An 11,303-nucleotide genomic window follows, 5' to 3' on the forward strand; every position below is an offset into this window, starting at 1 on the left:
AGACACAAATGACCCACATTCAGATTTGGAAATGCACACCCTCCAGGAATTTTCATCAGCTATTATTTTGATAAGCAGCCAGACTTGTGTAACTTCCTCCCCAAGACCAGGATGTGGGAAAAACAAGGCAGATTGAAAACAAAGCAAAACCAAAGAGAAGTCAGGATTTAATGAGCCCAAGTCATCTGCACTAAATCATTGTGCTTTCTTTGAATCGTTGAGATGTTAATTGTTTCTCAACGTTGTTGGTCTTGTCCAAGAAGTATTTTATTGAAGAAATTTATCAATTCAATTCAGTTCAATCTGACTTGATTTGACAACTATTACGTAAAATGAACTGTTAGGTTTTGGGGACATAAAAATGAAACAAAATCTAGTCCTTGATCTTGGTGACAATAAAATCAAATCAGAATATGGCTCACTCGTGATGAATCATTTAGATTAAGTCCAGAAACATCTTTCAACATCACATAAGGAGGGAAACATTGAACTAGGAGGGAGCAAACTTATGTTCTGTCCCAATTCTGATTCTTCCCAACCTTGTGATTTGGAGCAAATACTTATCCTCTCTGGGTTTCCTCATCAGTACAATGAAAAGCTTGATGACCTTTAAAGTCCTTCATGGCATCAAGATTTTATGATCTGTTTCTGGACTAATCTTGTTACTTCCTGGACCATGGTAGATACTCACTACATTATCTGTTCAATTGAACTGAATTGTTTGTGTATTGGTTCTTAGTAGATTCCATCTATTTGATCATTTAGAGCCAATTTAGTTTAGGAACTAGGCCTGTCCCTTACTTTCTCTCATGGCTATTTTTGTTCATCAACAAATACTTTATGGCTGCCAGAAGAAAAAAGAAGAAAAAGTTGCAGTATGTAACTCAATTTAAAGAAAGTTTTTAACAGATATCTTTTATTTCTTACATCATCACAGTTATATTATATATTCTCTCTCCTACCACTCAGAGAACCATCCAATATACCAAATAGTATTTTTTTGAGAGGGAAAAAAATGAACGCAATTAATACATTGAAAAAATAAAAAAACATGCAATATAATACCTATGAACCTCCAAATTTTCATGAATTGGAGGTTTTCTCTCCTATCTTTTCAATCAGGTCCTACGTGATCTTTCTAATTTTGTTACATTTTCTTTTGATTTTTAGTATGTAGTTGTTCTTCCATTTACATTGTTGTTTCGGTGTATATTATTTTCTTGGTTCTGCTTACTTCATTCTGGTTCAGATTACTTTTATCAGTCTTTATAGATCTTTCTATGCTTCTCTGTATTCATCACACACATTTCTTTTAGCCCAGTAATATTCCATTACATTCATGTTTCATAATTTGTTTAGCCATTCCTCAATTGATGGGCTTTAACTTTGTTTCCAATGTTTAGCTATCACAAAAAGTGCTGCTACAAATATTTGGGTGTATATGGTAAATTCTTATCTATGGCTTCCCTGGGGTTTGGGCCTAGTAAAGGAATCTCTGGTTCAAAGGGTATAGACATTTCAGTGACTTTTTTTGCACAATTCTAAGTTGCTTTCTAAAATGATTGTATCATTTCACAGCTCCACCAACAATGTATTGGTTTATCATTTCAAATCCCCTTCAACATAGACTACTGACATTTGTTGACATTTTTGCAAATTTGCATGGTATAAGGTAAAACCTTAGGGTTATTTTGATTTTCATTTCTCTTGTTATTATGTGCTCAGTTTAAAATTATTATTTGAAACATTTTTCATGTGGTTATAAATAATTTTTAATTCTTCTTTCGAGAACTTTTTGTTCATATCCTTTAACCTCTTATCTATTGAGGGAATGGTTATTTTATACACATACATATATAACCATGTGTGCATATATATGTGCATGTATATATGTACATGCACACATGTGTTGTTTATATTTCTTGTATCACAAACCTTTATCAGAAAAATTTGATAAAAAGATATTTTTCCTTTTGACTACTTCCCTTCTTATCCACAGTATATTCATTTTGTCTATGTAGAAGTTTTTCATTTTCAAGTAATCAAAGTTATCTATTTTATCTTTTGTCATTATATCTATTGTTTGCTTAAGAATACATTTTGTAATTCAATTTTGTCACGGTCTCCTGGTCAACAGTGGGTTTAGTCATAGAAAATATATACAAAAATTACTTCCAATAAGATTTTTTAAATTCATTTTTTGAAGCCTAATATCTTTATATATCCTTCTATATTAATTTTATTTGTTACAGGGCTAGGCAATGGGGGTTAGGTGACTTGCCCAGGGTCACACAGCTAGGAAGTGTCTGAGGCCAGATTTGAACCTAGGACCTCCTATCTCTAGGCCTGGCTCTCAATCCACTGAGCCATCCAGCTACCCCTCCAATAAGATTTTTTGATTGCCAATTGATTTAATATATTATGCTAGTCTAGTTTACAAGTAATGTAGCTAATTAAAGTCTAGATCAGTGATTCCCAAAGTAGGTGCTACCGCCCCCTGGTGGTTGCTGCAGCGATCCAGGGAGGCGGTGATGGCCACAGGTGCATTTATCTTTCCTATTAATTGCTATTAAAATTTTAAAAAAATTTTAATTTCCAGGGGGCTAAGTAATATTTTTTCTGGAAAGGGGGCAGTAGGCCAAAAAAGTTTGGGAACGACTGGTCTAGATGAATGACAAATTTTGTCAAGAAATGGTTGCATATACAAATCATGAAATACTATGTACCCTCTGTATATAAAGATGATGATTTCCCAACTTAAGTAGGTCATATTCTTTCAATATTTTTTCTTCCCTCCACTAGAAGTAACAGACTTTTAGAGATCCATCAATTCCTTCTTGTCCACATAAGAACAATGCTGATTTTGCAAGATGGCTGCCTAAGGTTTGGTTATTGATAAAGATCAATACAGAACTCTTTAGGGTTGTAATGATATAACATTAAATTTACCAAAGAATTTTTTACAATTTTTTTTGTTTTACCAAAATAGTTTTTACCACTTTGACAGAGTTAGGCCAGTGACCTTGGAACTATCCACCTCATTTGTCAGCTTACAAATGAGGATGATGATAAAGTGATAAACAAAACTTGCTTCTAATTCTAAAATCAACTAAAATTGCTTCTAGCACCATAGACTCACTATAGTCAATGGCAAAAGGAAACATCAAATGGCATCTTCTTAAAGAATAGAAGGGCTATGTAATGATTTCTGTACAGTTCCAAATATAGTATATATACATTGTTGATTATTATTATGATTGGCCCTTAATCACTCCCATAACACCTATTTTCAGGTCGGATTTCCTCATCTCTAAAATGGGTGTTACGAGGAGGGTGATATGGGGGATAGAAAGTCCAGGGAAATTATGTTGAATGAAGCCGAAGTGTATTGAGGAGAAACTCTGGACTTTATGTATGAGTTAATTTATTTTAGACTGGGCCTGTGATTTTACTGACACAGGGGACTCTTAATGATGTAGTTTCCTCTATCAGTGCAAATGGGCACATGTTCTACAATTTATAGTCTTAAAAAGTTTCCTGGAGGACTTAGAGGATAAGTAATGTGGCTGTGGGCAGCTAGGTAGCAGTGGATAGAGTGCCTGACCTAGAGTGAGGAAGACTCATCTTCCTAAGGTCAGATTTGGCCTCAGACACTTACCAACTATGAAATAGATCATGGCCAAATCATTTAACTCTAATTTGCCTCAGTTTCCTCATCTGTAAAATGAGCTGGAGAAGGAAATGGCACACCACTACAGTATCTCTTTCAACAAAACTCTATATGAAGAGAAATATTGTATGATTATCAACTATGAAAACTTGACTATTCTCAGCAATGCAATGACCTGGGGCAATTCTGAAGAATTTATGATGGGGAATGCTATCTGTCTCCAGAGAAAGGACTCTTGGAGTCAGATGGATGCAGATCAAAGCATACTCTTTCACATCAGTGTATTTATGGTTTTATTTTGGAGTTTGGGTTTTGTATGAGTGTGCTTTTCCAACAATGACCAATATGGAAATGTGTTTGGCATGATAATACATGTATGGCCCAGAACAAATTGTTTACCATCTCTGAGTGGAGGAAGAGAAGGGAGGGAAGGAGACGGTTTGGATTTTATAATTTTAGAAAACATATATTGAAAATTATTATTACATGTAGTTGGGAAAATAAAATATCTTTGACTTAAAAAAAGAATGAAAATTCCAGATTGGTCACAAAGAGTATGAAACACCTGAACAATAACAATAACAAAAACAATGTGCTCGTGATCATATAGCCAGAATGTATTGGAGGAAGAACTTGAACTCAGATCTTCCTGACTCCAAGGCTAACTCTATCCACTATACCACCTTGCCTCTCAAATGATCAGCCTGTATTATTTTGTGATTTGTACCCGATTACCATAGAATTTCACATGAACTTATTTCCCTTCCCTTTCTGGCCCCATAAACCTACTCCTTGATTGCTGCAAGCAAGATGTTCTCCATCCCTCCAGAGGTTTTGTATACTTGAAGTAGATAAACTTTTGCTCAAATTTTTAATAGCCGAGACCCAGGAGAGGATTTTTCATCAGCCGCTCATCAGTGGTGGCTGCCACGTGATTGTTTTTAGTTTTAATAAGAGTGATCAATACCATCAGCTCCCCCTTTAAATGCTAATGAATGCTTTAACACAGCAGATGTGGACATACAGTACACTGCAGATTAAAATTAGGCACAAAATTAAATTGCTTACACACAGCAGAGGAGTCAGTTTGGACATCTTGATAATCAGCCCCAGCCAGCTGACGAATCATGCATTGTCAGTACCACCAACACACATTCTCCCCCGAAAATCTCAGTCAGATCAGGCGTACTCTGGTATAATAGGGACCCTGTATTCCGGGGTCTTGGTGAGCCAAACTTCAACATCACAAAGCCTTTTTATATCAAGTATGTACCCTATGTCACGGGTCACACGCCAAGCCAGTGTGATACCACAGCCTGGTGAGAGGATAGCTGGTGTGTGTGTGTAGGGAGAGAAGGGTGTCTATCATTTTACATTCATTTACAAAAACATCTCCAATCTGGTGGGGAAAGAAAGCCAAGAACTTGCATTCACACACACCACAATAAATGAAGTTTGCATGTGGATAGCTTTAACCAACAGCTTTCCCATCTAATTATCATTCATTCATTCATTCATTCATTCACCAACTATTAAAGCCCCACTGTAATAATACCACAATAATAATAACTCATGTTTATGCAGCTTTATAAAGTGTTCTCCTGAGCACAATAGGTATTTAATCAATGCTGGTTGATTGATTGATTATCACAAATTCATAACTGAGGAAATCAAGGATCAGAAAGTTATAAATGACTTGGCCTATGGGCTCTTGGCAACAAAGATTCTGAGCGCCTGACCTGGATCTGGATCGAGGCTCTTTCCCCTGTATCAGGTGCCCTGTGATGTGTATGATCTTTTGCTAGATATTAAGTGACATAGAAAAAAGGAATATATAAGATTATAAATATAGATATAGATCTAAATCTTATATTTAGGAATAAACATGGAAGTCAGATTGTGCCCAAGTAAATAGTATAGGGTTCAAATGTTATGATATTTCAGAAAAGGAAAAAAAAATATCCAAGGGAGTACTGGAAGAAGGAAAGCCTTATTGAGGACTTTCTTTGATGCCTCTAATGAACAATGTCCCCTTCTCCTCAAGCCTCACGTTACCCTAATTTCACCTCAATGATGCCCTTATTATGTATTTTTGTGAATTGTAGATATCTTTATGCCCAATTCCCATACTAGATGCATAAGTTCTACAGGACAGGGACCTATATTTCTTTAGCATCTCTTACATCCCAAATGAAGGGCACACTCATTTTTTGTTATTCAATCATTTTCAGTCATATTCACCTTTCTGTGACCCCATTTGGAGTTTCCTTGCCAAAGATAGCTTGCTAGCCCAAGAATTTGCCTAATTCAAGCCATTCTCTCCTGAATTTGTTCTTCTTGGTCGTGGGACATTACAAGAAAACCCTAAAAAGTCTCTAATGCATAGTAATTCTGGTAGTGGAGTCAAAAATTCTTTCCTAGCTTTGATGACTTCATACCCATACTCTATAAGAGGCAAATAGACAGCTTTAAGGAACTTGGCCCCATCTCATGTTATTTTTTACTGCCAAGAATCCTAACTTAATTGCAGTTGTTCAAATCCAGTGAGAACTTGTAAGAATTTGTTACCTGTGTGAATAGTGACTCTGTAATTTGTTATTTCAGTGTTTGTTATTTCCATGTCAGACAAATTGTTACACTCAAAATTTATGGCTCTTGACTGATAATGACAAAATTAATGATGGTAACCAAACGTACACTTGGAATCTCTGGACTAGAAAACTAGTTGAGTCAAATACACAGATCACGCAACTAGTGAAATAGGCAACTAGATATTTGATCCTCTTTACCTCTCAGACTTCTCCAAGTTAAGAATTAAGGGCAAGAGATAAAGCAATTTCAGTCATCTTCATAGTCTGAAATACCAAGAAGAGTCATGAAGTAACAAGCATATAAACAGACAGCAGAGAATGCTATTCCCTAATCTTTAACAGACTCAGTTCATCACTCTGTTCATTCTCTGGCAGGCCTATTCAGCCTGACCTACAGGACTGCCAACAGAAATCATGTTTACTTCACCTGTCCTCCTGCCCCTCTCCCTGCAGAATAGAAAATTAAAAAGCTAAAGCTTGCACTCTGTGCTACGACAGAACTCAACCAGAAATCTGAGGAACGGAGGGAATTGGGGCAACTCCACCAGGCTTGAAGCAAAGGGGACTAGCATCTACCTGGGGCCCATTCTGTCTCCCCAGAAGTCACTTGTGGAAGAGTCAAAAATTGATGAAACATGAATTTCCCGTTGTAGAAGAAGCCTGGAATGCCTTTAAATACTAGCCCCTGGGGAACTGCTGTTAAGGGGAAAGGAGTCAGAAAGTATATAATAGAAGAGGAAAAAACTACTGATATTGCCAAAGGTCTCAGGAGGAAGAAAATCCAGTTAAAGATCTTGAGAACAAGGAGATAAAATAGCAGGGTAAATATTATTAACAGAAGAGCAGATGGCCTATAGATCATCTAAATTAATTCACACATCTATGAATATATATTGCAAGACAAAGGGAAATGAAGACACATCTGATCTGTGCAACGTCAAAAGACCACCGAATCAGAAAAGTAGAATTTCTGGGCTCCACAGCAAAATAATTGGCAGAATTTAAAAAAGAAAACAAGTTCATATTGATAGAGGCAGATCTCACCAAAAAAAAATAAAACAGAAAAAAACAGATTATGAATGCAGATACTGAGAAGTGAAACACAATTTAGAAAAAGTGAAGCAAAAAGCAGCAACATTTAAAGGAAATAAACAAATAAATCACGATCTCTATACAAGCCAAACATAACTGGTCTTGAAGACACAATGTTTAGAGACATCTTAAAGACTTTGCCTTTCCTAGAATGCAAGGGTCCAACAGGAAGTCTCTGTAGCCTGCCAAGTGTTGCCCAAACCACATGAAATATAATTGGGAAATATTTAACAAAATAAATAAAAATACAATAGAATATAGATAATGCCAGTTAAGTGAATAGCCTACAGGGATTATTTTGTATGCTTGTTTCTATTTGAGTTGGACATCACTGTTTGCCCATTTGTAAAATGAGAACTAGTTGATCTAAGGTCCCTTCCAATTCAAATTTATAATTCTGTTCTTCCCAGGCATTATTGACCCTTCACACATGCAAACCCCAAATATGTTGTTTGGAGTTCTTTTATATTTATTTAATTTAGATAATAATTATTGATTTCTCAGGACCATCTCTCTACTAGATTATAAACTTCATGAGTTGGGAATAAATTTCTTTAGGTACTTAGGTCAAATAAGACAATTTGTATAAAGGTCTTTTAAAGCTTAAAAATAGGATTCTTAACCTTTTTTTTCTGCACCAAGGATTCCTTGGACTATGTTGAAGCCCATGACCCCCTTCTCAGAAATGTATAAAATAAATACACAAGGATAGAAAGGAAAATAATATTAAAAATTAGTTATTAAACCTTTTTTTTAATCAAGTTCATGGATTCCAGATGAAAACCCTACCTTAAAGTACCCTATGAATGTCAGTTATTATTAGAAAATAGCAAGATGCTAATAAATGTTCCTGGAATGACTGAATTGATAATTTAATTTGATAGAAATAATCAGGCCTCCCATCCCCAAACTTGACAAACATCTATCTTTCAGTATGGTATTCACCTGGAAAAATAACAGAACTACAAAAGTAGTTATAATAGCTGGGCCTTTATTTGGGGCAAAGAGATTATATTCCAGAGAAACCACACAGAGTTGTCATCTTGGGATTTTAGTCTCAGGGAGCCACACAGAATTCCTAGCACTGGGACTTCCTCCAACTAAAGATAAGGGTGCTTAAATAGGTTTTTGAAAAGGGGGAGGGAGTAAAAGTCAGGTAACAAATTTACAAAAGCTTGGGAAAGACTGCAATAGCCAGAGTCTAGGAGTGGGTGCAGTGATGGTGAACCTTTTAGAGACCAGGTGCCCAAACGGTACCCTCCCACTGCATGTGAGTTTCCCCCAGACAGGGGATAGAGGAAGTGCTCTCATTGGGCTGCTGGACAGAGTGGTGGGTGATGGGAGAAATGTCCTCAGGTGCTCATGGAGAGGGGAAGGGGAGCAGCCCCCTCTAGCATGCCCTGGCACCTGTGCTATAGGTTTGCCAACACAGCTAGGGTATGCTGCCTCTCTTTATACTCTTGATAGAAAAGGTACTGAAGTTTTTTTTTTGTTTTCTTTAAATGCCAGGGGCAAAACTAATTCATCCTTAATTCAATCATTGCCTTTTTTGTTTTAACTGGGAAAGTACAGATCTGGAGATTCCTTGAAAGCAATGCTATCAATTGCAAGTATCACTGGACCAGATACTAGTGAATTCGAATCATTATAAAAACAATGAACTCCATCATTTCACCTTAAGGTTAGGCAGGTGAGTGCAAATACCATTACTTTGCTTTTAATTGACAGTATATATTCCATCATTTTTCCCCAAGATTTATCATATTTAGATAAATTTTGGGTACTATTAGGATCATCCCTCTGTGTTCATCTACCATTCTAACCTTGAATCAGCTTTAAGTAGAACAATGATGATTTGTTAAGGAAATAATCTAATTTCTCTGAGACTGGATCCTATCTGTCTATCTGTCTATCTATCTATCTATCTATCTATCTATCTATCTATCTATCTATTCATACATCCTTCCATCCATCTGTCTATCTGTCTATCTCAATAAAAACACACACATACTTCATTTAAAAATTAAGGTTGTTGGATATAGCTCGGTGGCTCAATGGATTGAGAGCCAAATTGTAAAGAGTTTCAAATATAGAAGATTTGATCCTAGAGGCAATAGAGACTCTAGGGAATCTCTGTAGCATCTTGAGCAGCAGAAAAACAGATTAAATATTTCAGCAAAGGTGAAATGAATGTGCCTTCAAGGCCTAAACAGAACCAACAACCTTAATTTTTTTTTAATTTTAAAGAAATTACTTTCTATATTAGAATCAATACTGTGTATTAGTAAGAGGTAGGCAACAGAAGTTGTGACTTGTTCAGGGTCACACAGCTAAGAAGTGCCTGGGTTCAGATTTGAACCCAGGAACTCTAGTCTCCATGTCTGATTCTCAATCCACTGAGCCACCAAGCTATACCCAACAATCTTAATATTTGCATTAGAGTGATTCTTTAACATCAAAACCCCAAATATATCCCCATCGAACTACATGATCAATCATATGTTTTCCTTCTGCAATTCTGCTCCCACAGTTCTTTCTCTGAATATGGATAGTGTTCTTTCTCATAAGTTCCTCTGGATTGTCCTAAGCCATTGCATTGCTGCTGGTAGAAAAGTTTGTTACATTCGATTGTGCTATAATGTATCAGTCTCTGAGTACAATGTTCTCCTGGTTCTGCTCCTTTGGCTCTGTATCAATTATAATAATGAGATTAAACCTACTCTGTCCACTTTTAGATTTCATCACCAAAAGTGTAAACACCACCACTTAATTCTCAAGTAGAGAGGTCTGTAACCCACGTGTGCAAGAGTGGGTGATGAATCAGAATAGACTAACTGCCCCCTGGGCAGTCCTAAGCAAAGTGTTTGTTATGATTGGACACGTAAACTAAGAGGAAGACACAGGAAGTGACACAAAAGAAGCGCTTTTAAAAGGGAGTGACAACTTCCTGTAGGGCAGTTCTTATTTGTCTCTTGGAGCTGGAGCTTGAGTTGGAGAAGCTACTTGCTGGATTTCAGACCTGAGACCTTGGTGAGACTGTTCTTAAAATCTCTCCCTTAGAACTACATGTGGTGAGTGTAAAGACTGACTCTTCCTGGATTTCTCTGAAGGAACTCTCCTTTCAAGAGAGGCTTTGTGAGTGAAGCTTTTGCTTCATTCATCCCCAGCCCTCAGGCCTCAGCTCAACAATGAGCCTTCTCTGGCTGAGGATTAATTAGCCCTGCCCTGGTTGAGCCAGGGGCTAGAGCAAATTACTTCGTGTGTTAGGTTAGCTATCTTACCCTATCCTCTCTCTGATTTTCTTACTTTCATTCTCTCTTCTCATTTGTAAATAAACTACCAAAAAAGTCATTTTGACTTGAGGTATTTCATTAGTAATTGAATCAATTCCTTGGAGACCAAAACTTTTAATATTCAGCCAACCAAACCCTAATTTTCCCCTTTACACAATTCCTGGAGGTTGTTCTAGTTCACATTGAATTCCTCCAGTTCATCATTCCTTTCAGCACAATAGTATTCCATCAACATCAGATACCACAATTTGTTCATCCATTCCCCAATCAATGGATATCCCTTCATTTTCCAATTTTTTTTGACACCACAAAGAGCACAGCTATAAATATTTTTGTACAAGTATTTTTCCTTATTATCTCTTTGGGGTACAAACCCAGTAGTGACATGGCTGGGTCAAAGGGCAGGTAGTCTTTTAAAGCCCTTGGGACATAATTCCAAATTGCCCTCCAGAATGCTTAGACCAATTCATATCTGCACCAGTAGTGTATTAGTGTCCCAATTTTGCCATATCCCCTCCAACATTTATCACTTTCTTTTGCTGCTACATTGACCAGTCTATTAGGTGGTACCTCAGAGTTGTTTTAATTTGCATTTCTCTAGTCAGAAGGGATTTAGAACACTTTTTCATGTGCTTATTGATAGTTTTGATTTCATCA

The sequence above is a fragment of the Gracilinanus agilis genome, chromosome 3, assembly GCF_016433145.1.
Source record: "Gracilinanus agilis isolate LMUSP501 chromosome 3, AgileGrace, whole genome shotgun sequence".
Taxonomy (NCBI): domain Eukaryota; kingdom Metazoa; phylum Chordata; class Mammalia; order Didelphimorphia; family Didelphidae; genus Gracilinanus; species Gracilinanus agilis.